We start from the raw sequence: 27491 nt of genomic DNA on the forward strand, positions 1-27491 counted from the left end.
ATAAAATATTGGTCATCAGAATCCATTAATAACAAACAAGCGATGCCCTGTGACCAAGTTCAAGGATGTTCAATATCAGAAAATATATCAACTTAATTGTTATGTCAAAGATTAAAGGGGGAAATTTATATGATTATATTAAAAATTCAGTCATTCATAACACAATCTTTACATGAGAATGGAGAAATCTGTTAAAATATAGGCTATAAATTCCTAGTAACAAATGATATATTAAATGGTGAAACATTTAAAACCAATTAAATTGATATTGAGACCTAGATAGGCTCTTACACTTTTCAACGTTATTTTTGCACTTAAAACAGATATACGAAGACAAGAAAATGAAATAAGTGGTATAAATCTTGGAAATAAGAGACGAATATTTTTTGTTGAGTAGGTGATTATGTAACTGGGAAATTTAGGAAACCTATTTAAAAAAAGAAAATCTGGTACATTGCCTGGATAAATACACAATAAGAACCTAGAAAAGAAATTTGGGGGAAAATTATTCACAGTTATGACCAAGAACTATAAAATACTTAGGAATAAATTTAAGAAGAAAAGCATATGACCTGAATGAGAAAACTACACAATTCCATCAATGGCCATTGAATAAGAGCTGCAGGAATGGAAAACACAGATAATCATGTTCTCAGACGGGAAGGCATAATACTGTAAAAAAGTCAATTCTCTCCTAATAGAGTATAATTATAATTCAATTTTATATAATACCAGTAGTGTTGTTTTAGACTTAAAATCTCAAAGCTTATATAAAAGGAAAAATGCCTGAGAGAAGCCAGGAAAAGAGGTTTCAGAATGTATGACAATGTCACTATGAAAAATGTAATATGGAATCTGGGGAGGAAGATAGAATAAAATGAGTTGTGTTCAGAGAAACAGACTGAAGCAGAGGAAGACAGAAGAGACTATCTGCAAAAGAGATTGTCATACTGAGTGAAGTAAGTCAGACAGAGAAAGACAAATATCTTAACGATATTGCTTATATGTAGAACCTAAAAAAAGGGTACAAATGAACTTACCTGCAAAACAGAAATAGGCTCACAGATATAGGAAACAAACTTATGGTTACCAGTGGGGAAAGAGGGGAGGGACAAATTGGGAGATTGGGATTGACATATACACACTACTATATATAAAATAAGTAAGTAATAAGGGCCTACTGTACAGCACAGGGAACTCTACTCAATACTCTGTAATGGTCTATATGGGAAAAGGTGGACATATGTATATGTAATATAACTGATTCACTTTGCTGTACCCACCTGAAAGTAACACAACATTGTAAATCAACTATACTCCAATAAAAATTTTTAAAATACATATATGTGTCTCAAATCATCACATCGTACACTTTAAACTTACACAATGTTAAAAAAAAAAAAGGGAGAGAAACACCAACAACACACAAAGGGTGAAAAGAACGTGGCAAATACTGAAGTGAGCCAGTCATCCAATTGTTCATTGTTGTCACCCCTCTACCTGCTGTTCATTTAGGTTGTGGGCTTTAGAATAAACTGCTGCTGTCATCAGCAGTGTTGGAAGTGCTAATTGGCATATTATAATAACGGTCCTTTAGTTGTTTTTACCCTTAAATCAATAGAGGCTTGGCTATAAATAGGATAACCACAGGACTCCTGGGGAGAAATCGTTCTCTAGACACAGCACTAGTCATGATTTCTTCAAGTTGCCAAGTAACCTACAAAGCCCAGGGTAAGACTAGATTCATGGAAGAGAGACTCCATCCCTTCTGGGACAGGCAATGGCTGTCAGACCTTTCCTTTCTTTGCCAGGCTTTTTGTCATTGACATCACTGATAAACGTATTCTAGATTTTTCCCAGTTCTGTACACACTCCCTCCGCTCTCCCCTTGGCCCGCCGCCTGCCTTTCTCACACATACACAACTGAAAAGTTTCAGGAGGAAACCATTCTTTTTATTTATTTATTTATTTTTGGCTGCTTTGGGTCTTCATTGCTATGCGCGGGCTTTCTCTAGTTGTGGTGCGCGGGCTTCTCATTGCGGTGGCTTCCCTTGTTGTGGAGCACGGGCTCTAGGTGCACGGGCTTCAGTAGCTGTGGCTCGCGGGCTCTAGAGCGAAGGCTCAGTAGTTGTGGCCCACGGGCTTAGTTGCTCCGCGGCACGTGGGATCTTCCCGGACCAGGGCTCGAACCCGTGTGCCCTGCGTTGGCAGGCGGATTCTTAACCACTGCGCCACCAGGGAAGTCCTGGAAACAATTCTTACACTTTTTAAAGAGATGCATTCTGATAATTTCTGTTTTATGCTTTTCAAAAACGCTCCTTAAAAGCCCCTACATTGATATTATCATCAACAGTTTGAATAACACCAAGGTTTTAACCTTATGTGCTTCAAAAGATTTAAATACACAAGAGTAAAATTTTGTCTAGTGACAACTAGATATATCCTCATTGCATAAATTATGAAAACTAATTTTAAATTCTCAACTTTTGGTTTAAAAAATGTATCACTTATTTGAAGATGATATTGAACTTTGGAATTTGGTGGGTATATATTGAGGCAGACTGTTTTCTAATTCTTTTTATTATAATTGTTATTGGCATGATCATATTATTTTGGCATGACCAATACATTTCTCTACAGACTTTTTATTTTTTGAATGGGCAAAACATGCAAGGAATTTAATAAAATGTGAATGACAGGGACTTTCCTGGCGGTGCAGTGGTTAGGAGTCTGCCTGTCAACGCAGGGGACACGGGTTTGATCCCTGGTCCAGGAAGATCCCACATGCCGCAGAGCAACTAAGCCTGTGCGCCACAACTACTGAGTCTGTGTGCTGCAACTACTGAAGCCCATGTGCCTAGAGCCCGTGCTCCACAACAAGAGAAGCCACCGCAGTGAGAAGCCCTCACACTGCAACGAAGAGTAGTTCCCGCTCACCGCAACTAGAGAAAGCCCGCGCACAGCAAGGAAAACCCAACAAAGCCAAAACAAACAAACAAACAAATAAATAAATGAATCTTTAAAAAAAATGTGAATGACAAACATGAAAAGATTTTCAACCTTATTAGTAATCAGAGAATACAAATTTAAACCACAATGATATTGGCAGATCAGTCTGACATATTTCTGGCAGTGATACAGAAAAAAGGAATCCTTATGTCTTTCTTGTATGAGTATATATTAAAACAACCACTTGGGTAAACAATTTTGCATTTTCTAGGAAACCTGAATATTTACATAATCTAGGAAGCAGCAATTCTGCTCCCAGATTTACACTCTAGAAAAAATTTTATATAAAAATGGACTTGGAAACATGTAAACAATATTTGTAACAGCAATATTCATAATAGCGTAGACAGGGAAAAGCCCAAATGTCCATTGACAGTGGAATGGATAAATAAATTATGGTTCATTCATACAAAGTTATTTTACACAACAGTGAAAATGAATTCCATCCACGTGTAACAACATGGGTGAATCTTAAAAACAATATTGTGAGCTGAAAACAAGTATCAGAAGAATTTATAGTGTAAGATACTATTGATTTCATGTTCAAGAACATTCAAGCTAAAAATTGTATTGTGTAGGGATGCATACACATGAAAACATATAAAAACATAGAAGTCAGAAAATACTAAACTAGAAATCCAGGTTAGTAGAAGCCTCTTGGGGGGAAAGTGGAAGTTGTGATTGCAGAGGGATACACAAGGTACAGATGTTTATTTTAAAATATCTGAAAGCAAAATTTAAAATTTTGATTGTACCCAGAAATGACCTTAGACATTTTTCATGAATTTGCTTGAGTTAATTAACTTAGCCTGGCTATCTTCACATTATTAATAAATATGCAAATATAATATATATTTCATCTCAGGAATACATATTATTTCTTTGGAAAGACATAAGTTTTCTCACAGCATTTTTTAAAAAAGACTCCTATTCAAGAATCATGCCACTTATTTCAATCTGACTCTTCTAAGAGAAAGTAAAAATTCAGAGAACTAAACTAATACTGAAAATGTCTCAGAGTATTTTTTCTTTTTAAAAGATATAAGCTCCATTTTAAGTATTACAAACTTACAGAAAAAGTACACAGATCATGAATGAATGAATGAATGTATAACTCAAAGAATTATCACCCAGTGAACACACCTGTGCAAACACCACCCACCCAGGTAAAAAACAGAACATTACCAGCATCGCAGAAGTGTTCCACACGCCTCTTCTTAAACTACCGACCCTTTTTAATGTATCATTTTGAATAACTAATAAGTACAATAGATTAGGTTATTTAGATTATTAGATGATTGTTCAGCAAACATTCACTACCTACACATCCATGTTAAGACCATTCATCCTACCCCACTGATGCTAGACTTGGTCATCTGATCTTCTTCATCTAATGGAACCGGGGCAGAAGTAGCAGTGTGCCAATTCTTAACCTAGGCTTTAGGAAATATAGCAGGTTTCTGACTTCTGACACATGGAGAACGTCCCTCCAGGTAGCCACTGTCCTTTCATCTTGACCCCCAGAATGAGACACATAGAACAGACCTGAATATACTAGCAGCCTGAATTAGAATTGTCCCAGGGGACCCACATACTTGCCAGAGAGAAAAATGAATGCTTTTTGTTATATGCCATTAAGATTTTATTGGTTACACAGCAAAGGCTGACTGATATAATTATCATTTGTTAAACTCAAAAAAGCATAAGTGAATGAACACAGGTTATTACTCTGTGAATCCATTTAAGGCTGTGTTCACTTCAAACTTACGTTTATTATTAACTGTAGGATAATATTTAACTCTGACACATATTTAATTAGATACTTCCTGGTCAGAGATTACTTGATACTTCCTTGATCTGTTTCAAGATACTACTATTTTTAAGGCAAGAAAACCAGCCACTACCAATCTTTTCATTTGTTTAACAAACATTGCGGGCTTCCCTGGTGGTGCAGTGGTTGAGAATCTGCCTGCCAATGCAGGGGACACGGGTTCGAGCCCTGGTCTGGGAAGATCCCACATGCCGCGGAGCGACTAGGCCCGCGAGCCACAATTACTGAGCTTGAGCGTCTGGAGCCTGTGCTCTGCAACGAGAGGCCGCGATAGTGAGAGGCCCGCGCACTGTGATGAAGAGTGGCCCCCGCTCGCCGCAACTAGAGAAAGCCCTCGCACAGAAACGAAGACCCAACACAGCCAAAAATAAATAAATAAAGAAGCTTTCATTTAAAAAAAAACAAACATTGTTTGCAGAATAATACTGTGTATCACTGATTTGTCTAAATAGCACTCCCACACCCAGTCTTTTTTAAAAATATTATATACATAGCAATTTTTGTATTACATAGTATCAACTTTGAATATTTTATTTGTAACCTTGAAAGAAGATACAATTTATTTTCATTTTTATATTTTTTTGTAAGATAGCAACACGATGTTTAACCATCTGAATTTGAAGGAGAGTTGGTAAAAATAAAAATAAGTATTGTTACAACTCAATAAATATTGAATTATGTGTGGAATGGTGGTTTAAGTTTCAAGTACTATAACGCTCCTCTCCTAGAACAAAGTTCTAAAATGTTTTTAAAATATTCATTTCTGAAGGATTTCTACTGTCAAGGCTATGGACCAAAGCTCAAGTGCATTCAGCTCAGCTCCATTCCACAAACATTTCCTCAGTGCGTGCCTTTTATGTCCCAGCCAGCTCTAGATGTCCAAAGACAGGTAGCAGCTCTGTGATCTCACAGACTTGTAAATAAAACATCCTATATTATTAGGAAGTGTGCTAATGTGGAGATCTGCCCAGGATATTCCAGTGGGCATTAAATTCAACCTGAGGGCTGAAACATATTTATGATATTAACAGCTAAAGAAGGATCAATAAGTCACTGAAAATGATTAACTTGTAATCAAATTGGGATTAATATGTAAAAATACAATCTTGAAGATTTTAAACACCGTTAATTTTTTGGTGTATTTTTCTGGACTATTTATGTAGGCTGTGGAGAACTGACCTTTCTGAATTGTGTCACTGAATACTTTAACAAATATATATTTACGGTTTCCTTTCTCAAAATTTAATTCAAGCTTGTTTTTATATTTTCTCAAACCTTCTTTAAACTGTACATTTTGTTTTTTTAATTAAATAATATCCATAAATCCAACTGTAATCATTTATTCATAATATGCAACAAAAATAGATAAATCAACTACTTTTCTCATTATATTCCTGGAAGTTGTATAGCTATAGCAGGAAGACTTCTCTAGAATGGGAAAATTTTTAGAAGTTATCTGTTTTATATACATTTTTATGGATTTTTTTAACATTCAGATTTCAGCAAAACTGTACCTAAAAGAAATTCCATAACTGACTTATATTAATTTCTAAATTTAATACAAAGCTAATTTCAAATAAATTTTAGCATTGGTTTTATTTTTAAAGATTTACGTTTTTCTTGCTCAAATATATTTCAAACTTTTCTAGCATGTAACAAGTTCAAGATTATATGGGACTGTATTCTTACATTTATTATTGTTTACATGATCTATACTTCGGATTGGTATTATGCTGTTTGCAAACCTTTTAGTTTGCAAAATGCTTTCGTTTTTGTATTATCTTATTTAGTCCTTTCCCTGAGGAGGACGTATCATTATCATTGCTGTTTTATTGATGAGTAAATTGAGTCTCAGTAAGATTAACTGTCTTTACAGGTCACAGGCCTGGACCCTGGCTCCTCTTCACGTTATCCACCTCGTGTTAAGTAAGTTTTAATATAATACTGCACCTCCGGAATGGCCTTCACTCATTAAAAAACAAAAAATTTCTACAAGTTGGTTAGGTTACATTTGACCCAATGAAGTCTGGAAAAAAAAAAAATCGACTCTCCTCTGCCTTTCTTCAAATTACCCCACTCAAGCTGGAGATCACAGAATATGGCAAATTAGATGAAATATTATTTTTAAGACATTTGACAGTTCATTAAAGTGTTTGAGGTGATGATCTTTGGTTAGACTTGCGCTATGGTTTCAGTTTTAATTATAATGCCACTATGACAATTCAGGAAAAACTAGCTGGAAGTTTAAATGAGAGAAAAACTATAGTTACAGAAATTTCCGGGAGCTAGAACGATGAAATGTGTGTTGATCTGGTTAAGGAATTTTTTTTTAAAAGCATCTATTGATAAATGACATTTCAGCTTTACTTTTTGCCCTTTATATAGAAAATATTTCTAAAATATATTAGCCTACTTTCTTTCTAGAGAGTAAGTTCAGGAATGATGTTTAAAACATCATTTAATTTTTTTAAAGAAATGGCCTATGCTTTTATAGTGATTACATTAAGCATTAGTTTTTCCTGATAAAGTATGGGAGATACGGACGTTGATGGTGTCTGAGGATGGGCTAAAATATACCCTAAGGAAAAAAATCATAAGACTATCTTTTCAGGGACCTGCTTATTCTCTGTACTTTATTTCCCTATAAATTCCAGATGATTACCATTAGTGCAAACTTACTAATAACTAAAGAAATGATCAAAACTTCTTTTAGAAGCTACAATGTAAATATCTCATTTATTCATTAAATAAACACTTGAACACCTACTCATTCCTCTTTTGTAAGATGGGGATAATGACAGAACATTCTGTATCAATCAGGGTTCTTTGTTGAAGGCAATAGAAATAAACTTTGGCTAACTTATCCAGAAAAAGAATGTACTGGAAGAAAATCACGTAGCTCACAGAATCCCCAGGGATGGTGAACTCAGTGTGTAAAATGGGCAGGCCTATCAGTGTTGGCACTGCCACAACCAGAACCTGGTCACCACAATGATCCACACCACTGGGGATTATCTCTGCATCTTTGCATCGCTTTGTGCAGATTCCAAGTTTCAGGTGAGGGCATCCAATTGACTTAACCTGGGTCCCATGCCATGACTACACCCTAGTTGCCAGAGAGTGGGGAGAAGGACTTTGGCCAAACTGTGAAGTGGGCCTTGTTCCCACCAAGACTCAAAATTAAGGATTCTCCACAAATAGGATGGGAGGTCAGAAATTAGGCAGGCAAAAAGCCAGTGCTCATCGTATGACCTCACAGGGCTGTGAAGGTTTAGTGGGATGACCCGTGGCACAGTGCTGGCACGCAGGAGGCACTCGATCAGTTTCGGCATTATTATTATTATTAATCCAATGAGGCGGGCAATGTGCTAATCTCTAGGGATAGAAAAGTAATAGGGCACAATTTCTAATCAAAAAGCTCAACATTCTGGAGAGCTGTTACAGTGAGAAACAAATATAAAAACATAATTATAATACCAGTTAATAAGTGCTACAGTATAGGTACCTATGAAGTGGGTGCTCTGGAAAACAGGGGAAAGAAAAACCAATTCTGCCCGAGTCAGGACAGAGAAAGTAGTCAGACTGAGTTCTGAATATTGAGAGGAGAATCATGAAAGGGCTTGGCATGTTTGAATTCCTATGAGCAGGGTGGGCTCAGGATTGTGAAGGATTCTGTATACCATCTAAATGAGCTTTAACTGATCTGAAAGTCACCAGGACTTGGTGAAGGGGATGACATAGTCAGATCTGGGGGTGGGGTAACTCTTTAGGCGTGATGAGAGAAGGACGAGAGTGAGCAGAGACAATGTCAAGAGTTCAGATAAGGGGGGCTTCCCTGGTGGCGCAGTGGTTGAGGATCTGCCTGCCAATGCAGGCGACACGGGTTCGAGCCCTGGTCTGGGAAGATCCCATATGCCGCGGAGCAACTGGGTCCGTGAGCCACAACTACTGAGCCTGCGCGTCTGGAGCCTGTGCTCCGCAACAAGAGAGGCCGCGATAGTGAGAGGCCCGCGCACCGCGATGAAGGGTGGCCCCCGCTTGCCGCAACTAGAGAAAGCCCTCGCACAGAAACGAAGACCCAACGCAGCCAAAAATAAATAAATAAATTTATATATATATATAAAAAAAGCTCTAACTCTGAAGTAAGGGAGTAAGCTTAACGATAAAAAAAAAAAAAAAGTTCAGATAAGGGAAGATGATGGCCTGTTCTCAGGGAAGATGGAGAGTAAGACAACAGCTTAGAAACAATGTATGACATAGAATGAACTGCATTCAGTGCCTCCACCAGTAGGGGTGAGGAAGGGAAGGAGTCCTGGGTGACTTAAAAGACCACAACTTTTTGAGATGAGTGGATGGTAATGCCACGATTGTAATAGACTCGATTGGCAAGGGAATCATTTGAAGTAGCTGGGAGAGGAAAGAGAATGAGTTCCTGTGTGGGTTTCAGCCTGCCTTACTTTAGGAGCTGGCAACAAAGATGCAAGCTGAAGCTATTAAAATGGGTATCAGCCAGGGAAGGTGGAGAGAGACTTTAAATACCCACGATATTGACTCCTGTAAAAATGAAGGAACCAGATCACGAAATTTTGCATATGATTTCTGAGGGAGTTCTTGGAGCCCCCATCTATGATAGGAGGTCCGTGGATCTCAGTTTAGGAATCCATGGGCTAGCACAAGGAGACTGGGGGAAGAGTCTTACAAATATTTAGTGGTTGAGAGCAAAGTTGAAAAGCTTACAAACATAAATACGGAATAAATTGTTAAGATGAGTTTTGGCAGCAGATATGATACAGTTATATCCACCATGCTTAATGACATGTATGCAGTTTCCTAGAGTTGTCTGTTCTCTTGCTGTTTGTTCATCCATCTATACCATTTATTCAATAATAACAATAATGGGAGGCACTGTTCAAATGAGATGTGAAAGCCACCATGCTTGGCACTAGGGACACAAAGACAAACAAGTCCCCTACCCTGCCCTCAAGGAGCTTACGGTCCAGATGGGAGGTACTTGTAAGTACACTGAAATAGAGATAGTGAGATAAGTGTTGGAAGACATACGTGCAATGGGTGCTAAGAGAGAGATGGGAAAGAGCACCAAATTGCACCTAAGGTTTGGAATAAGGGGGTTAGGGAAAACTTCTTGGAGGGGACCAATAGGCTTTGTTCTGAAGGATTAATTGGATTTAGCCTGGCAACACTCCAATGTAATAAATAGCCTAGCTGTCTGTTCTGGAGAGCAAGCACTTCAGAATGGCTTGAATGTAAAGTACAAGAAATGGAAAACGGCAGTGGGTGGAAGTGAAATTGGACAGGTAAGCAGGGCTAAGACCAGTGGTCTAAAACGCCAGTGATTCCCAGGAGAGGTAACACTATGTGAGGAAGCCTGGTTTAGGACAGCTTTATGGAGTTTAGAATGGTGATGAACTGGGGAACAATGAAAAGGCATTCAAATTCAATGAAAAGAAAAAAACAAAAGAGATCTCCACTGTGCTAGCCAAACAAAAACAGCTGAAGGATCATATAAGACCTCTTAAGGAGTTTGGACTTTATACTAAGGATAGTTGAGTGCCACTGTAAGAGTTTAAAGAGAGGAGTATATAATCAGGCTTTCATTTTATAAAATATAAATCTGATGGTATTGTAGACACTGGATTAGGAGGGGACAAGATTGCAGCCTGGGAAATTGGCTAGGCGGCTATAGCGGTATGCGAGACATGAAATGATGGTGGCCTGAAGCAAGACAGTATTTGCTATGAAGAACTGGATACATCAGACAGATTGGGAGCTAGAAGCAGAGTCTCAGTAATGAATTGGAAGTGGAGGAGGAAGGAGAGAGAGAGAGAGAGAGAAAAAAAAAAAATCACAAGTCGTTGCTCACAATCAGCTGTATGGGCTTCTATTGGTCTGACCAAGCCGTTTAATCTTAAATCCAAAATGAAGTCAAAGCAGTGAATTGAAATCCTCTCCTCGTTCTTATTTTTCTTTTTTTGCGATCCGTTTTGAAATCTAGTTTTATATACTTAAAATTTACCTCCCGGTAATCTGGAATTACATTTCTGAGATTGCTGTAAATTATTTCCTTCTTGGTTTCTCTTCCTCTTTTTTACTTCCCTACTTTATTCTTAATATTTTATTGTTTTAACTGTCTGCTAAAATACTTCATCATAACTTAGCTTTTCCTCCGAGAGAACTGTGGAACATTGAATAACTGAAACTCGTCCCCTATCAGAATCTTGTAGATTTCCTGAAGTTTTCCCGTTGCTGCTTGGAATGTTTCCGGGGTAATGTTCTCAGGGTAATTCTCCTGTGTAGGTGCGACTAGCTTTTTTCAGCATTTTTAGTCAATCACCATTTCATTTTCTTAAGAGAAGCTTCTTTTTGTCGTAAAGGCAGTATATGTTTTCATCATATTTCACTTTCAAATATGACTCACAGGTATGTCCCTTATAAAAACAGTAAAACTTAAATGACCAGAGAAGATCTGGGCTCTAATCAGAATATACGGCGGCGGCGGGAGGGCCGAAGAAATGCCAAATTTCCCTCTCAGACCCGCCCAGCGCCCCCCTCACCACCCCCCCCCCCCCCCCCCCCGCCAGCCCCGCTCCCAAAAGCGGAACAGCAAGTTTGCTGCACGGGGACGTTACTACCCTCCTAGGGCAGCCAAGCCCGGGGCGACCGGGGCTGCAGGCGAAGTCGCCTGCGCCCTCCCTCCGCAACGACGCCGCCTCGTTCCGCCCGCCCTCCCTCCCCACCTCTCGGGGTCCTCGCCCCCTGCCCGAACAACACTCCCCCTCCCGGAACGGATTCCCGCGCTGCCCGCACGCAGTCCACCGGGGTGCGCTGCAGGCGCCGGGAGCAATAACCCCCGCGAAGGAGGCCGTTTCGCGGGGGCGCCCGGAACGAGGGCTGTGGGACAGGCCCGGGGCGGCCCGTCCCCACGCCGCCGCGCGCCCTCCCGGTCCGGGAGGCTCGGCGCCGCGGGTCAGCGCGAGGACGGGCGGGGCGGCCCCGCGCCGAGCGCCCCCTCCCGGCGCGCCCGCGCCCGCGCCCCGCCCGCCGGCCTACGGCGCCCCCGCCCCCTCGGGCGCTCCGTAGCCGTGACGTGCGCGCGGTGGGGCCGGGGACTCGGCGGGGTGCCGGCCGGCGGGCGGAGACGGACCCGGGATCCGTCCGAGCAGGAAGCGAGCCGGCGACCGGTCACCGCCGCCGCCCCGTTCCGGTGTCGGTCCGCGTCGTCGCCTTCTCTCCTCGCCCTCCGCACCACCCCCACCTCCCCTCCCGCCTCACCGGCGACAGGTAGCCCTGCCGCCGCACACCTGCCCTCGCGTCCGCACAGGTGAGTGCCCCGGGACGCCCGCGGTGGGGCGTCGGCGCCGGGGCCTCGCTTCCCGGAGCCTCGCTCCCCCACCCTGGCCTTGCTTCGGGGCCTCCTCCCGCCGCCCGGGGCAGACGAGCCGGCTCGGTTCATCTCCCGGGGACGCCGGGGGTGAAGCAGGTGATGAGTGGGCCCGGGCGGCGGCGGCTCCCGGTAGCGCAGGGGTGGGTCTCATTTCCACAGGACAATGAGAGTCTCGTTTCAAGGGTCTGTTATCACCAGGATACCTTCGTGTATCTTCTCTGGCTCCCAGGTAGAAGCTGAGCCCTCAGGTGTCCAATTCTGACCTGGACGCCCCGTGATAGTTTTCTCTTTCGTAAACAGGCTTAAAATTCAGTGCAGGAATAGTGCTTTTTGTTCTGGGATGTGAGGATCAGCTGCCGTGCCTATTAGTTTAATCTTGTAGGAGCCCAGGTTGGGACTGTATAAAGCTGTATTTTTAGTCTTTAGTTGGTCTAGTACTTTGGGTACGTTAGTATATATATCTGCTACTGAACAAGAGATTTTTACATTTTTTAATTTACAAAACGCTTTAAAACGATTAAAATGCTCAAACTCTGGGATAAGAAAATAGTTTGATAGGGTTATTACTAGAACATCCGTGTCAGAAATATTTCCATACAGGTTTAGAAAACGTGTTACATTTTATCTGGGGTGAAGTTTGTAGTGGAGGAATGCTTAAATCCTAATCTACAGATCTAAGGAGCTAGGAACACTGCCCCAATTTAATAGGCTGCTGTACATGGTAGATAAAAGTTTTCCTTGTTATGCTCTGGCGGTGTAGATGCAATATAGCTAAATGTCGTCAGGGTTTGAGAGTTTAAAAGATTAATATTCTTAGGATTTAGCTGAGCACCGTTCACCCCATAAAATGTGAATCTTCAACTTGGGCTGGTAGTGGTCATGGTACAAAGGTTGGCAGCAAAAGGACATTTCTGTACAAATTAACTAAACTTAGATGTCTTGGGTTGTGGTTTGCATTGGAAATTGTTTAGTGAAAAAACTACCTTGGTGTCTTTTACTATTAATTTTAGAAACACCACAAATTGGTCTATAGCCAGAGCTTGAAACAAAGCAGCCTTTTAAAATAACTCATTGACTTTTAAATATCCATCTCATTTAGAGTATTTTCAGTTGTGCAGAATTACTTCCATAGTGGTAAACAGAAGTTATTTTAGTGTTATTCAGGTTTGCCTGTTGCATTTGTATGTTCTGTGTGACATGCTATTTAATTGTTGGCTTTTTAAGTTACATTTTAGTTTTCAAAAACTGATTTTAAAAGGGAGTAATGGAAGTGGTAGGCAACTTTAAGAAAAGATTATGATTAAAAACTCTCTATGTATGTAATATTTAAAAGTATATATAATATACATATATTCTTCATTAGTGCCTGGAAACATGGACAAGAAAAATGTAATAAGCTATTGCAGTATTTAATGTAAATTCATGCAAGATCTTAAAAATATCATAAATCGTAACCCATGGAACTCATCTGAAATGGATTTTTTTCTCTGTTTATGTTTGTGTGATCAAGTTTTAAAATAACAGTGGCCAGGAAATCTGAGAGAAGCTGAAGGCTCTTTTTTCATCCTGTTGTGACTTTGCCTGGAGACTGTGGTGTATTATGCAGCCCATTGTTTAGACAACGGACTGTCTCAGGGTTCTAAAAATACAACTAAAATTTAAAAAAAATTTGACTATGTGAGGTTTGAATAAATATAAGCACCCCAGACATTAAAAAAAAACAAAAACTGATTTTCAGTCTGCTAATAATTGAACCTCCATGTCTGTTATGTAAAATGTCAGTTTTATAAAGATGTTTAACCTTTGTGAAATTTTTATTTTTATATATTAAAATATTTCAAGTAAAAGATTGAAAAAAGTATGACAAGTGTAATAAATCTCATACAGTTTAATTTTGATCCTTACAATGATATATTTGGTAGTAATGTGACTGGCCCTTTAGTAGGATAAGATCGTCACCCATTTATTAGGCATCTGCCATAATCTGGCAGTGTTCATAATCTGAACACTAACTGAGGAACTTGATCTACAAAATAATTTTCAAGGTTGGTGGTCTTGTCCTTTTTACACATGAGGAAATTTAGGCTCAGAGAATTGAATATTTGCTCAAGGTCATGAGGTCATGTAGCTCCAGGGAGAGTCGGGATTCACACCCAGGTCTTCTGACCATAAAACCTCAGTGCTTTCCACCAGAGCAGGTTGCCTTGATCTCAGTGCAATTGGTAGACTGTTCTGGTAAACCTGCAGAGCTGGTATTGTGTTAAAGAATGTAACTGGAGGTTTGAACAAGGTACAGAGGAGTGACATTAAGAAAGGCCAGGAATGGGGCTCGGAACTAATTTTGAATTCTGTGTCTGTTTCTTCATTCTTAAGTAGACAACCTTGAACAGTGATATGATGTTGCTTTATCATTTCTGGGGTAAATTCCAGAATATTATACATATTGTGCACTTTTAATTTTGATGGGCTGTAGGAACTAGAATTAGGCTGTAATGTAACACTGGTTTTCATTGTAGCTAAAGTGAATAATATAATGTTCCTGGTTAGGGTAGAACTTAAAAATGAGATAGGTTATTGCCTATAAATGCAGTAGCTGCCTTTTAAATATTACATAATTAACTGTGTAATACTAAGGGGAAAAATGGTTTTCAGATTATGATTAAATTGTGAGCTGTTCGATCAGGACAGTTTTTTGTTTTTTTTTTTTTTTTATGTCCTGTGTTTATTTCAGGAATGTCCCTTGAGCTGTAACAGACTTAAAGAACAAAGTGAGCACACAAAGTCCATCTTTTGTAGCAAATGAGGAGTCATTTCAGCAGTAGAATGTAGTTGGGTAGATGAACAGAAAAATGGTAGGAAGGCTGAGTTGGGTGACTTCTGTTACGGGTGTGTCTTTGTTTTGAACTATTAGGAATTTTGCATCTGAAGGATACTCATATTCAACTGTAAATACAAAACCATCATCCAAGGGCTTAATGTAAATTATTAATGGGTGATCTGTAACACATCTGCTTTCGTGTGTGTGTGTGTGTGTGTGTGTGTGTGTGTGTGTATAGATAATCAAGAACTAACTAAAGTTAAATAAGCTTAATTCTGTTTTTGAGGCATTGTATAATGTTCAGAGGAACCAGGATGTTCTACATTTAAAACAGTTATGCTTTTATTTGACAGATTTAGTGGACTGTTAATAATCTTAAAATATAAATATATCGTCCTACTTACGGTTTTCAAAAATAGGCTTTTTTTTCTCATTGAGTAGTGTAAGAATGACACAGTGGTTTGAGAAATGACCACAAGTCCAGCAAAAGTTCTCCCTTTGAGTACTGAAGTATGGGAAGTAAAACCAGAAGAACAGATATGGCATCTTTAGAAACCTTGCTAGTGTTGAAGAGAGGGGAAGTCCTTTTCTATTTCTAAAGAGTGTCTCTTCCAGTGAGACCAAAATACTGAAACACATTCCTTAGGTGATATTCACATGCCTGCTGAGTAATGTGCACAAAGCAAGGCGGTGCTCCTGGCAAAACCTCAGGCATCTTTTATGTACCTTATGTCACTTGTTATTTTATTTGAAGGTAACCTGCTGCTTAACCTTTACAAGGTAAGGTATTACATATCACAGAATTAAAAAAATTTCTATTATATGTGGATGAGCATCTTTCTCAGCAAATATTTATTGATGGTTCATTGTGTTTAAAATATAGCTGTTGATGGGAACTGGTTCTTCCCTGTTCTGGCAGATCTTTGGATCTAGGAAATAGGAAGAGTGGGACAGATGTGAAAAGAAAGATACACAGAAACATCCACTTAAAACCTGAAGCTGTTTATGTCAGAAGTTAACACCCTACATGTATGACACTTTACTCTTTTGGAAATCATTTTATGTACATTTGGTCCTAGAACAACTTGATGAAGTAGTTGTGGTAAATCTGTTCTTATTCTGCACATGAGAAAATGGAGACAAAAAAATAAGTACTTTGTTCAAGGTCACATGTGAGGCTGCTTTAGAAGCGTCACTGAGAATGGAACTGCTATCTGTGTGTTCCCATAGATCCCTCCCTCCCCCAGGTCTCTAACTCCTAGATTTAGTAAGGGTTAACCTCTCAGCAGTGACTTATTTCATTTTCTGGATTTAATTCAGATGGTTCAGGAAATTCTGAATAGTCAGGATAACTGAAGTGATAATTATTAAATATGTAGTTACACTTTTTTTTTCTTCTTTTTTTTTAATGTAAGGTAGAAGATGAGCATGATGTAGTATTATGGAACTACTTTAACATTTTTAATAGATTAATGGAGTAGAGGTTGGTAATTCACTTTTCTAGTAGCAGTGTTTTTAAGGGAAAGCCAACAATTAGTTTTTTTTTAAACATCCACGTGCAAGTTTTTTTTTGTTTTTAGTTTTTATTTATTTATTTATTTTATGGCTGTGTTGGGTCTTTGTTTCTGTGCGAGGGCTTTCTCTAGTTGCGGCGAGCGGGGGCCACTCTTTATCGCGGTGCGCGGGCCTCTCTTGTCACGGAACACAAGCTCCAGACGCGCAGGCTCAGTAGTTGTGGCTCACGGGCCCAGCTGCTCCGCGGCATGTGGGTTCTTCCCAGACCAGGGCCCGAACCCGTGTCCCCTGCATTGGCAGGCAGATTCTCAACCACTGCGCCACCAGGGAAGCCCAACAATTAGTTTTAAAAAAGGAGAAAAATATTCTGGAGGAATTTTGAAAATAAGTTTTATTATTTGGCACATTGATATTGATCTGATTATTATGCTTGCTTTTGTAAAGACTCGCTAATGACCTAAGGCGTGTCTCTGTTGGTACCTCTATGCCTTCATTCATTTCACAAATATTTGAGTGTCTGTCCTGGGCCAGGCACTGTCCTGAGTGCCGACGATATGGTGATAAAACCAAGTCCTTGTACTGAGTGACATTTTATTGTTGTTTTGAATTAAGTTAATTATAGACTCATCATTCTAGTATGTGATTAACAGGGCTGACCGTAAAGTTGGGAAATAGTTGTCAAAGTGGTACAATTTGAGGGCCACTAAAAGCCTCATTTGCTCTAAAATATTCTACTCCTGGCCTTTAGTCCACTGGGTTACAGCACTGTTACCAGTTGCTTCCTGATAAATAAGAATATGTTCCACCTTTTATCACACTTTCAGGAACTAGGGCTGAGAGAAAATAAATGGGACCCAGGACTGATATGTTGGCTTTCGTAAGAGAGTGGGTTGGCAAAGTATAATTTTAGTAGCCGCTGTTGTTTATTGAGCTCTTGCTGTGTGTCAGGTACTATGTCAAGCAAGTACTTTATGTACATTAGCTCAGTTAATCACTATGTCGGACTTCCCTTGTGGCACAGTGGTTAAGAATCCGCCTGCCAATGCAGGGGGCACGGGTTCGAGCCCTGGTCAGGGAAGATCCCACATGCCACGGAGCAACTAAGCCCATGCGCCACAACTACTGAGCCTGTGCTCTAGAGTCCGCAAGCCACAACTACTGAAGCCGGCGCACCTAGAGCCCGCAACTAGAGAAGCCACTGCAATGAGAAGCCTGTGCACCGCAACGAAGAGTAGCCCGCGTGCAGCAACGAAGACCCAACGCAGCCAAAAATAAATAAATAGAAGACATTAAAAAAAAAAATCACTATGTCACTTCAGTGCACTTGGCATTAAGACTCTCGTGTCTTAGGAGAGAGAGGCACAGGGATGTTAAACTCGCTCAAGCTCCCAGCCAGTACTTGGTGGAGCTGGGATTGGATCCCTTGTCGTCCTTAGCATGTGGTTGTAGATACTCATGTGGAAAGAGTGCAGGTAGACTTGCGGCGTGCCACCAGTATGTCACGGCACACCATGTAGGTGGAAGGGCTTGGTGAGTGAGGGATGGGTGCGGAGAGTCACGAGAGCTTGTTGCGTGAGCGGTGGGAGTTGGGGGGATGGGGCGTTATTGCTTGCCTAACTGCTGGCCCCTCAGGCTTAGCCTCTGTATTCTGGCCCCCAGGTTCCAGAGTTGCATCTGTGCATAAGTGCTTGCTTGTCCGCCTCCAGGGTAAGAGGACAGCAGAGGTGAGGGGATCCTGGTTTTGCCACTTACTACCTGGGTCAGATTACTTAGTTTCTCTGGGCTTCAGTTAGTAAAATGGGGGCTACAGTATTACTTACCTGGTGTGGTTCTTGTGAGGACTGCATTAGACACTAATACATGGAAAGCACATATCACACTGGCACATAGCTAGTGTGCATTATTATTGTTACTGTGTTGGTTGTTTTTTCTTTTCCATGTTTAATGTGGAATGTTCATCCAAAAGGAAAAAAGCTGTGTATTGGAGATTTGGGTGAAATCTTGAAGTTGACCAGGTTTAAGTAGTTCTGAAATTCAGGTGTGTACCAAGAATTATCTGGGGGAACTAGTAAATACGCGCCAGAGAGGTGTGGGTGGGGCATGGGCTGTAGCATTTTAACAAGCTTCTCAGTTGATTTATTTGTGTACCAACACTGGAGAACCACTGGTTGAAACCTTTTCTTCATCCTCTGCTTTGGGAGGGTGTCGGCAATAACAACAAAAAATTGCTCGGATTAACCAGGCAGCATATGGTAAAAGGGAGTGAAATATCGGTTACCAGAATCTCTTCATTGATTTTCTTTCTTCTTTTAAGCTTATTTGGAGCTCATAGCATTTATCTTGAGATGACAATGCAGTGTTAAATTTCACACCTAAATTTAATTGTAGTGAGTATTTCAGCTTATTAACCAGCTTCATTTGGAAGTGAGCTACTTATATTTAATTTTTAAACGACTATACAGATAACAGTAATATATAAGTAATGCTCGTTTAGATCTTAAGACCTTTTTGAACTGTTTGCTTGCACTGGGTCTTAGTTGTGGCAAGCGGGCTCCTTAGTTGTGGCACACAGACTCCTCAGTTGTGGCATGCGAACTCTTGGTTGTGGCATGCATGGGGGATCTAGTTCCCCGACCAGGGATAGAACCCGGGCCCCCTGCATTGGGAGTGCAGAGTCTTATCCACTGTGCCACCAGGGAAGTCCCCTTTTTAAACTTTTTAATTGGATTTCTTTAGATAATGTAGTGTTTTGAATAACCAGACTTGGTCTTGTTAGCCACAGCAGGCAAGGTCCCAGCAGGAAAGAGATTTCATCCCGGATGGTGCAGATGAAGAGCCTGCAGGGGCAGGGAGCAAGCACGGGGTGGTGAAGCACCCAGGGAATAGCAATGGTGAGAAGCCCTTAATTCTCCGGAGGTCGTCGCGGAAGCAGAGAGCTGGCCTTGAGGAGGAGGCGGGGTTGGGGCTGAGGCTCTGAGGCGGGCCCGGCGGGGAGGGGGGAAGTTCCCTGACCTCTCGGCTCCCTCTGTCTTTTGGGTCTTGGCTGGTGACTTTGCTGGAAGGCAGCTGGGGAGCCTGGGTTAGCCTGGCTCTGTGCCGGCTCTTCCTCCCAGGGCAGGGGCAGAGCAGAACCGGGATGGAGGCGCAGTGGAGCAAGTGGAGGGTAACTCGGGCATCGGTTGGAACCTTTGGGAATTTGTAGCGTTGCCTTGGTGCATTTTAAATCGCTTGTAGCATTGGGATTATATCCGCAAAGTGCTTGAGGCTACCTGTCTTATACGTGCGTTTAGAAGATAGTTTACTCACTTTCTCATTTAATCAAACGGTTTTTTCAGGAAATCTGATGATCCGTGTAACCCGATGAGGAACCTAATCTAGGTCGGTTAACGTAAAGCACTTTTGTTAATATGTTGTTATGCCTTAATGAGGTTTTCTGAAATTTTCTTCATCAGGTAGTCTTGGTTTGATAGAATAAACGCTTTTCATTAAAAAAATCTTTTAATAATTAAGTTTAAAATATTCTGGCAAGAAAAGTCCCTTGCCTTCTGGAAATTATACTTCCCGTTCACCTGGACTCTTGAGCGCGCAGAACACCAGGACCCAGATCATAGAAGTTAGACTCTGAGGACATAATTGTTCTTCCTCCCCAGGTCCTTTTAAAGACACATTAAATTTCTGTATAAATCTGTCGCACTTTGCTGTTGTTCAGCTGTCTTCCGCTAATGCCAGTTTTACCTAGTTAATCTGATTTCTGGCTAAAAGTCTAAATCCGTGCTCTTCATTTTGGATAGATTCCTGAGGATTACTAAAGAAAAACATTTCTCTCCTTAAAGAGATGGTATGAAGGTCCCTAGTGTGTGAGCATTACTCCCCCCAAAACAATTAGAATAGTTTATATGTCTTCTCTTGAGCGTTCCGGGGAAACAAGAGTCCAAGATTTTACTCGGATTAAGCGGCAGCTAGACTGGGTCTTGTTCACAGTTTCCAGGAAAGGAGAGCAAATTAATCAATAACCAGCACCTGGCTATGAGACTTGACCATACAAATAAAGGCTACATGTAAATGTTATCTTGGGGTTTGTTTTGTTTTGTTTGGAACAAATAAGTTTCTCAGCTTGTCTTTAAAAGAGTATGGTGGAAAACAGAAACAGGTTTGGAGTAAGCAAAATAGCACCTACGCTTGGAAATCATACATTTAGATTTTATTTTTCTGTAAGTGGGCCTTTTTCTTTCTGTAAAAGGGGAGAGTTTAAACTTTTGTGGAATCTTCTAAAAACATATTGTTTATTTTGATTTCATGCTGATAGAATTAGTACCCCGCAGGAAAGAATTGAGGCTGTTGGTTTTTCCTTGTTATACTCTTTGAATTTCCCTGATTTGAGGATTGAGTTATTCCAGAGGGAACTTTTCTCTGGTTCCTTGTTATTTGTTTTCTAAAATTAGATGAAACAGCTGTGTTTTGGTTTGTGGGCAAGATTTGCTGTCTGTTATCCTTTTGGTATTTTGCGGAAGAACAAAGTATACATGTGTATGTGTTTTGAAGAGGAATGAATTAGTTTCTCTGCTTTTTCTGGTCTATCATTGTTGAGTTGAAGATGAGAACAGCAAGACAGTTTATGTATCTGTTGTGCTTGAGGGGAGGGGAGGAGGAGAACTGAATGAATCTGAACATGTGACCAGATTCACTTCAGATGTTTTAGAAGCCAGAGAAAAAAATTTCAGTCAGAATTTTGTATTTTCTAGAGATAGATTCTACTGATACGTTTGCTTTTTTGAAGGGGGGGGGGTGCAGCATAAATTAGGAATTTATAAACTAGTTTAGTTTGGTGATTTTAATGAGTTATTAGCAAAAATGGAGATAGTCTGACGGCTGCATACAAGAATGCTAGTGTGTCAGAAGGTGGTCTGTTATTTATTAAAAGTGTGCTTCTGGAACTGGTCCGGAATCTCACGCACTTTGGTCCTGTTCTCTACGGTTCTACCGTTTGGCAGCAACATTGACCTAGATTACTTTCGGGACATACGGACACCTGAGTACATCAGCAAGCTTGAACAGCGGAAGGTGGCCATGTATTATGCCGATGTTTTGAAGGAGTGGCCCCAAATGACCCTAGAACAGTGCAGTTCTAATAGTTCCTGAGGGCCAGTGATATGCCCCCACTTTGGGTACTTCACAGTCCTTGTCTCATGTAGTTCTAATGTTGACCCGTGAGGTGGCTCTTCTTAACCCCATTTTGCAGCTGAGAGAACTGAGGTCTAAGTAACTTGCTGAGGTGACACAAGCAGTGAGGGGCAGGGCTGAGGAAGTTCAGGTGGTCTGGATCCAGAGCCTTTGCCCGATTCAGAATTTTAGGTTACCTTTTTCTGTGTGTTCTTTTAAAGAGTCAAAGAACCCTTCAAGATTAAGCTGTTCTTCCTTCTCTGTCTACATAAGGGTGGTAACACCCTGACACTCGGGCAGCAGTTGCTTGATTTCAAGTTCAGGGCGAATAGGTCCTCTGCAACACCCTTGGGTGTCCCCACCCGCTGGTTCTTGTTGTTCAGAGGGCTCCAGCCTCTCCTGGGACTGATGAGAGGGGGACTTTGTGGACACGTAGAGTCTAAGCCATTCTGGATGCGTTTTCAACCCCTGAACAACTACCCCTTTTACTTACATCATTAATTTGCTTTAAACAAATGTATTGCTGTAAAGTTTTGTGTAAATTAAATAAATAACTAAATTATATATATTTTTATTATCCTTGGAAAGCTGCTTGTTTAAAGGATCTGGATAGTGACTTCTTTTGTAAAGGGAAGAATCTTTTTGTAAAACAAATGATTGTTTTCTAGATTATACTAACAAGTATGGATGTTTCACATATTACCTTTGCATAAACATGGGTTTGGCTGAACACACATTTCATATAAATATGCCTAAATTAAGTGTGACTTCATATTGTGCTTGATACTGTTAATAAAGAGGGATTGGATAATGGTTTTCTTTTTTTTTAAACAAATGCTATTTGTTGAATTTGTACTAAAATGTACTATAGTAGCCTTATCTCGACTAAGAATAATGTTCTTTTAAGCAGTAGATTGAGGTTCAATATATAGCACAACAGTAAATTCTTTTTGTGTCATAAAATTTATTAGGTAAATGTTAATGTTCTGTTTAAATGCTAAAATTGGTGTTTTACGTGAGTCTGAAATACATTCTCTGAAAAGTACAGATAAAGTTTAGTGTGAGAGTTTTTTAAAAAAATTGTTGTGGTTGAAAGGCAGACAAGCTGTTGTTTGGAAAACATAATTTTCATGTAGCCCTGGGTGAAATATTTATTTCCTGTACCTAATACCTTGCTAATGAGGCTGTGAACCCAGTTCCACTGTAATCTGTGTTCTGTCCCTGAACACTCAACAGAGACTACTCTGTAACCTCCTAATTAATAGATCCAGTGGCCTCATTTAGATCATTATTCTTTTCCAACCTCGTCGGCTACTGAGCAACTAATCTTCCTTGAATTATTTCTTCTGAGCGCCTGTGGTCATGCACTTCCCAGGTCTCCAAGTTTTCCTATTTGGTTTTTACTGCGTGATTTTGTCGGCCCATGTCTTTACTGTTCATGTCTCATAAAATCCTGTGCGTGGCACTTTGCTCTACTTGCTCTGTTCTTATTTTTGATAATTATATCAGCTCCATGGTTCTGATTCTTATGCAGGATTCCCCCCAGATTTCTTTTTTTTTTTTAAATTAATTTATTTTCGGCTGCGTTGGGTCTTCGTGGCTGCACGCGGGCTTTCTCTAGTTGCGGCGAGCGGGGGCTACTCTTCGTTGCGGTGCGCGGGCTTCTCATTGAGGTGGCTTCTCTTGTTGCAGACCATGGGCTCTAGGCGCGCGGGCTTCAGTAGTTGTGGTGCGTGGGCTCGGTAGTTGCGGCTGGCGGGCTCTAGAGCGCAGGCTTCAGTAGTTGCGGCGCACGGGCTTAGTTGCTTCGCGGCATGTGGGATCTTCCCGGACCAGGGCTCGACCCCGTGTCCCCTGCATTGGCAGGCGGATTCTTAATCACTGCGCCATCAAGGAAGCCCAGTTGCCCCAAATTTCTTTCTGTATAATCTTGACCAGCATTTCCAAATTGATGCAGCATAGACATCTTAAAATTTCATGTGTTTCCTTCAGAGCCCTCCTCGCAGAAACTGCTTCTCCTCCTGTTTCCCTTATGATACCCTCATTACCCTAATTGTTCATGCTCAGAACTTTTACGCGCCTTTTCCCGCTTCACTTGTCATATTCTGTCAGTTGCCAAACCCTGTTCCGCTTCTGGAAGGTTGGCCGTCCCTTTCCTCCCCCTCTGACCGAGCTGCAGGCCTCGCTCCTTTTTCGCTCATACATAGCTCCCTATGTTTGGCCCTTTCCCTCAGTGTACAGTCTGTCCTGTGCGTTGCCGTTAGAGTTCTGTTTCAAAGTAGAAATCTGATTGTAATCATCCCTTGCTCAATAAGAATCCCTGTTAGCCCTTTATTAATACATTGGAGAGTGCAGACTTTCATCGTGGGATTTGAAACCCTTTGAGGCCTGATCTCTTGGCCCACATTTCCACCTCAGTACTCGTCACACTTCCGCCATTGTCCTGAGCTCTGGCCCCATTGACCTGTTCTGCAGACATGTCCCCGTTCTCCCACCTCCTTACTCTTGTTCAAACAGGCCTTTGTCTGGAATACTTTCCTTTAGTCAGGCTTACCCATCTCTCAGGACCTGCTTGAATTAAATCTTTCAAAGTAGCTTTCCCCAGTTTACACTTTGGAAGTACACCTGTATTGTAGTATTCATCACCAGTTATGTAATATATGTGTATCTTCTTTCATTCTCCACTACTCATCCTAGATCGTGAATGACTGGAGAGTATGCATTGCCAGTAAATGATTTGGTGAGGTCTTACGTAGATCAGGAGATCTCACGTCTTTGGACTTCTTTACACTCTTAATTATTGAGGACTCTGTAAAGATTTTGCTTTTCTACTTGGTTATACCTATTGATATTTACTGTATTAGAAAGTTTAAAAATATCTAGTCTATTTAAAAATAATAATATATGCATTTTAACAGAAATGACATATTTTATGGAAAATAGTTATTTTCCAAAACAACAATTAGTGAAAAGAGTGCCACTATTTTACACTTTTGTAAAACTCCTTCATGTCTGACTTAATAGAAGATAGCTGGGCTGTCATATCTGCTCATGAATTGAGTTTGTTGCATTATTTTTTTTTGGTTGAACTGTGTATGAAGAAAATCTTCCCTCACATAGATTTCCTCATTGGGAAAGAAAATATTAACTTGACCTTTTCAGTTAATTGTGTGTATATTCTTCGATCCTTCGCCACCACTAACCAAATGGTAATTTCTTAAAGTTCCAAAGTGGAATTTTAAGCCATATCCGTGAATTTTCTGTACCCTGTTACATTAAAATCCACTGTTCAGTTTTGCACTTTGAATGGATCTTTTACCCATATGTGATTTTACAATATGGTGTAATGGTCATTTGGAACATACTGTTCCACTGAGTTAGGCAGATCTCCCAAATATATGTAATATATTTTGATCTCATCAGAAAAGTCTTTTAAGTATTTAAGCTTAAACAGTATAAGCTGTTTTATGTCCAAGGTGGCAGATGCGGGTTTTCCCAGATTCTGCTTTCACTTGAATCTTATCATCGTCAACAAGTACTGTCAGTTGCTTTCCTTGATGTGGCAGGCTTCACTCAAAAAACAAACAAAACCTCGTTTGCCAAAAACTCAAGCTTGAATAACCAAGGTTTGTTAGTCATTCTTTGCAGTGAAAATAGTGTTTCATGAAAAAGAGTCAGTTCCTGAAGGTTACAGCTCAAACACTCGCGGAAATATTTTCCTTGGGACAACATCATACCTTGTTTTACAGTGGAAGTAGTTTATTCACAATCCCCGTTTTGTCATATAGAGTATTAAAAAGATGTGTATTTGAGGATCAAAATGTAATAAAACCAAGACATTTTACCGCTTCATCAGAGGTATCGTGTTTCTTATTGAAGTGTAGTTGACTTACAATGCTGTGTTAATTACTGCTGTACAGCGAAGTGATTCAGTTACACATATTATATACACACAGTCTTTTTTTAATACTCTTTTCCATTACGGTTTATCAGAGGGTATTGAATAGCGTTCCCTGTGCTCGACGGTAGGACCTTGTTTATCCATCCCACATATAATCGTTTGCATCTGCTCATCCCACGCTCCCCGTCCATCCCTCCCCCGCCCCCCTTCCCCTTGGCAACCACCAGTCTGTTCTCTATGTACATGATTCTGTTTCATCGATAAGTTCATTTGCGTCATATTTTAGATTCCGCATATAAGTGATATCATACGGTATTTGTCTTTCTCTGTCTGACTTCACTAAGCATGATCATCTCTAGTTGCACATCAGAGGCATTCTTAACGTGAGGCGGCATCCTTTTTACTGTGGCAGCAGTGACCACTGCTACAATTTGGTGCCCCTGCCTTGATTTTAGCTAAAGTGGTAGAAGTTTTACCCATCATTGGTTCTGCATTATTAGGGCAAATGTCTTAGTATTACTTTAAAAATAGTTTTGACCTTGTTGACTCTCTGCCAGGGTCTCAGGGATCTCCAGGGGTTCATTGGCCACACTTGGAGAACCGCTGGTCTAGATCATCGTCCACTGGAGTTGTGCGTTCAGGTTTTCTGTAGACCAGACCTAGAGCCTGGACAGTTAGAATTAGACATTACCCCCCAGTTAATTTAATTCCAATTCCTTATCAAGAAGTTGAGGAAGCTGAGGTTTTGAGAGGTTAAGAGACTTGCTAAGGTCATACAGCCAAATTAGTGGCAGAACTGAAAAGATAATTCCTCTTAATTGAGGAATACCTCTTAATTCAGAATTCATTTTTTCTGTCAGTATTGTGCAGTTTAAAAATTTAGAGGTAATTTCAGAGATATTTTATATAAAGCTATGGCTAGAAAGTAAGCATTTCTTTTTAAGCTATAGTGTGGATACTGTCCAGTAGAATTCTTAGGGGATAGATTTTTGAACTTTGTGACCCAGAACTCTGGGATCAGATTGCATCTATTTTTTTCACCTCTTTTTTTTTTTTTTTTTTTTTAAAGATGTCCAACTCAGTTTTTTTTTTTTTTTTTTTTTTAAGCTCTTTTTTTTTTTTTTAATTTTTTAAATTTATTTATGGCTGTGCTGGGTCTTCGTTTCCGTGTGAGGGCTTTCTCTAGTTGTGGCAAGCGGGGGCCACTCTTCATCACAGTGCGCGGGCCTCTCACTATCGCGGCCTCTCTTGTTGCGGGGCACAGGCTCCAGACGCGCAGGCTCAGTAGTTGTGGCTCACGGGCCCAGTTGCTCCGCGGCATGTGGGATCTTCCCAGACCAGGGCTCGAACCCGTGTCCCCTGCATTGGCAGGCGGACTCTCAACCACTGCACCACCAGGGAAGCCCCCTCACCTCTTTTTTTCATCTAGTTGACTATGAAATTGCTTGCTGTGATCAGACGGAAGATTAAGTGAGAAATTGAGATAATTCAGCGATGAGTGTATAATCATTCGTAAGAAAAAACTCAGTATTTACCGTGGTAAAAATCAATATCATCAGTTTGACATTTGAGAGCGCAGGATATGATTATATAGAAAATTGAAAAGTAATTGAGCATCTTTTGGAGAGTATTTTATTTTTTATTTTTTAATAGATCTTTATTGGAGGATAATTGCTTCACAGTACTGTGTTAGTTTCTGTTGCACGACAAAGCGAATCAGCCATATGCATACACGTGTCCCCATATCCCCTCCCTCTTGAGCCTCCCGCCCACCCTCCCTATCCCACCCCTCTAGGTGGACACAGAGCACCGAGCCGATCTCCCTGTGCTCTGCGGCCGCTTCCCACCAGCTGTC

General features: G+C 40.6%; 1 protein-coding gene across 4 annotated transcripts in view; it reads left to right on the forward strand.

Annotated features, from left to right (window-relative positions):
* Nucleotides 1-11953: 11953 nt before the first annotated feature.
* MYO6 (myosin VI) overlaps nt 11954-27491 on the forward strand; it is a 138173-nt gene continuing 122635 nt past the window's right edge. For all 4 annotated transcript variants that reach the window (XM_068551647.1, XM_068551648.1, XM_068551649.1 and 1 more), the window contains exon 1: nt 11954-12179. The gene's annotated coding sequence lies outside the window, so the exon portion shown is untranslated. The remainder of the gene's footprint in view (nt 12180-27491) is intronic.

The sequence above is a fragment of the Eschrichtius robustus genome, chromosome 9 (genome assembly GCF_028021215.1).
Source record: "Eschrichtius robustus isolate mEscRob2 chromosome 9, mEscRob2.pri, whole genome shotgun sequence".
NCBI lineage: Eukaryota > Metazoa > Chordata > Mammalia > Artiodactyla > Eschrichtiidae > Eschrichtius > Eschrichtius robustus.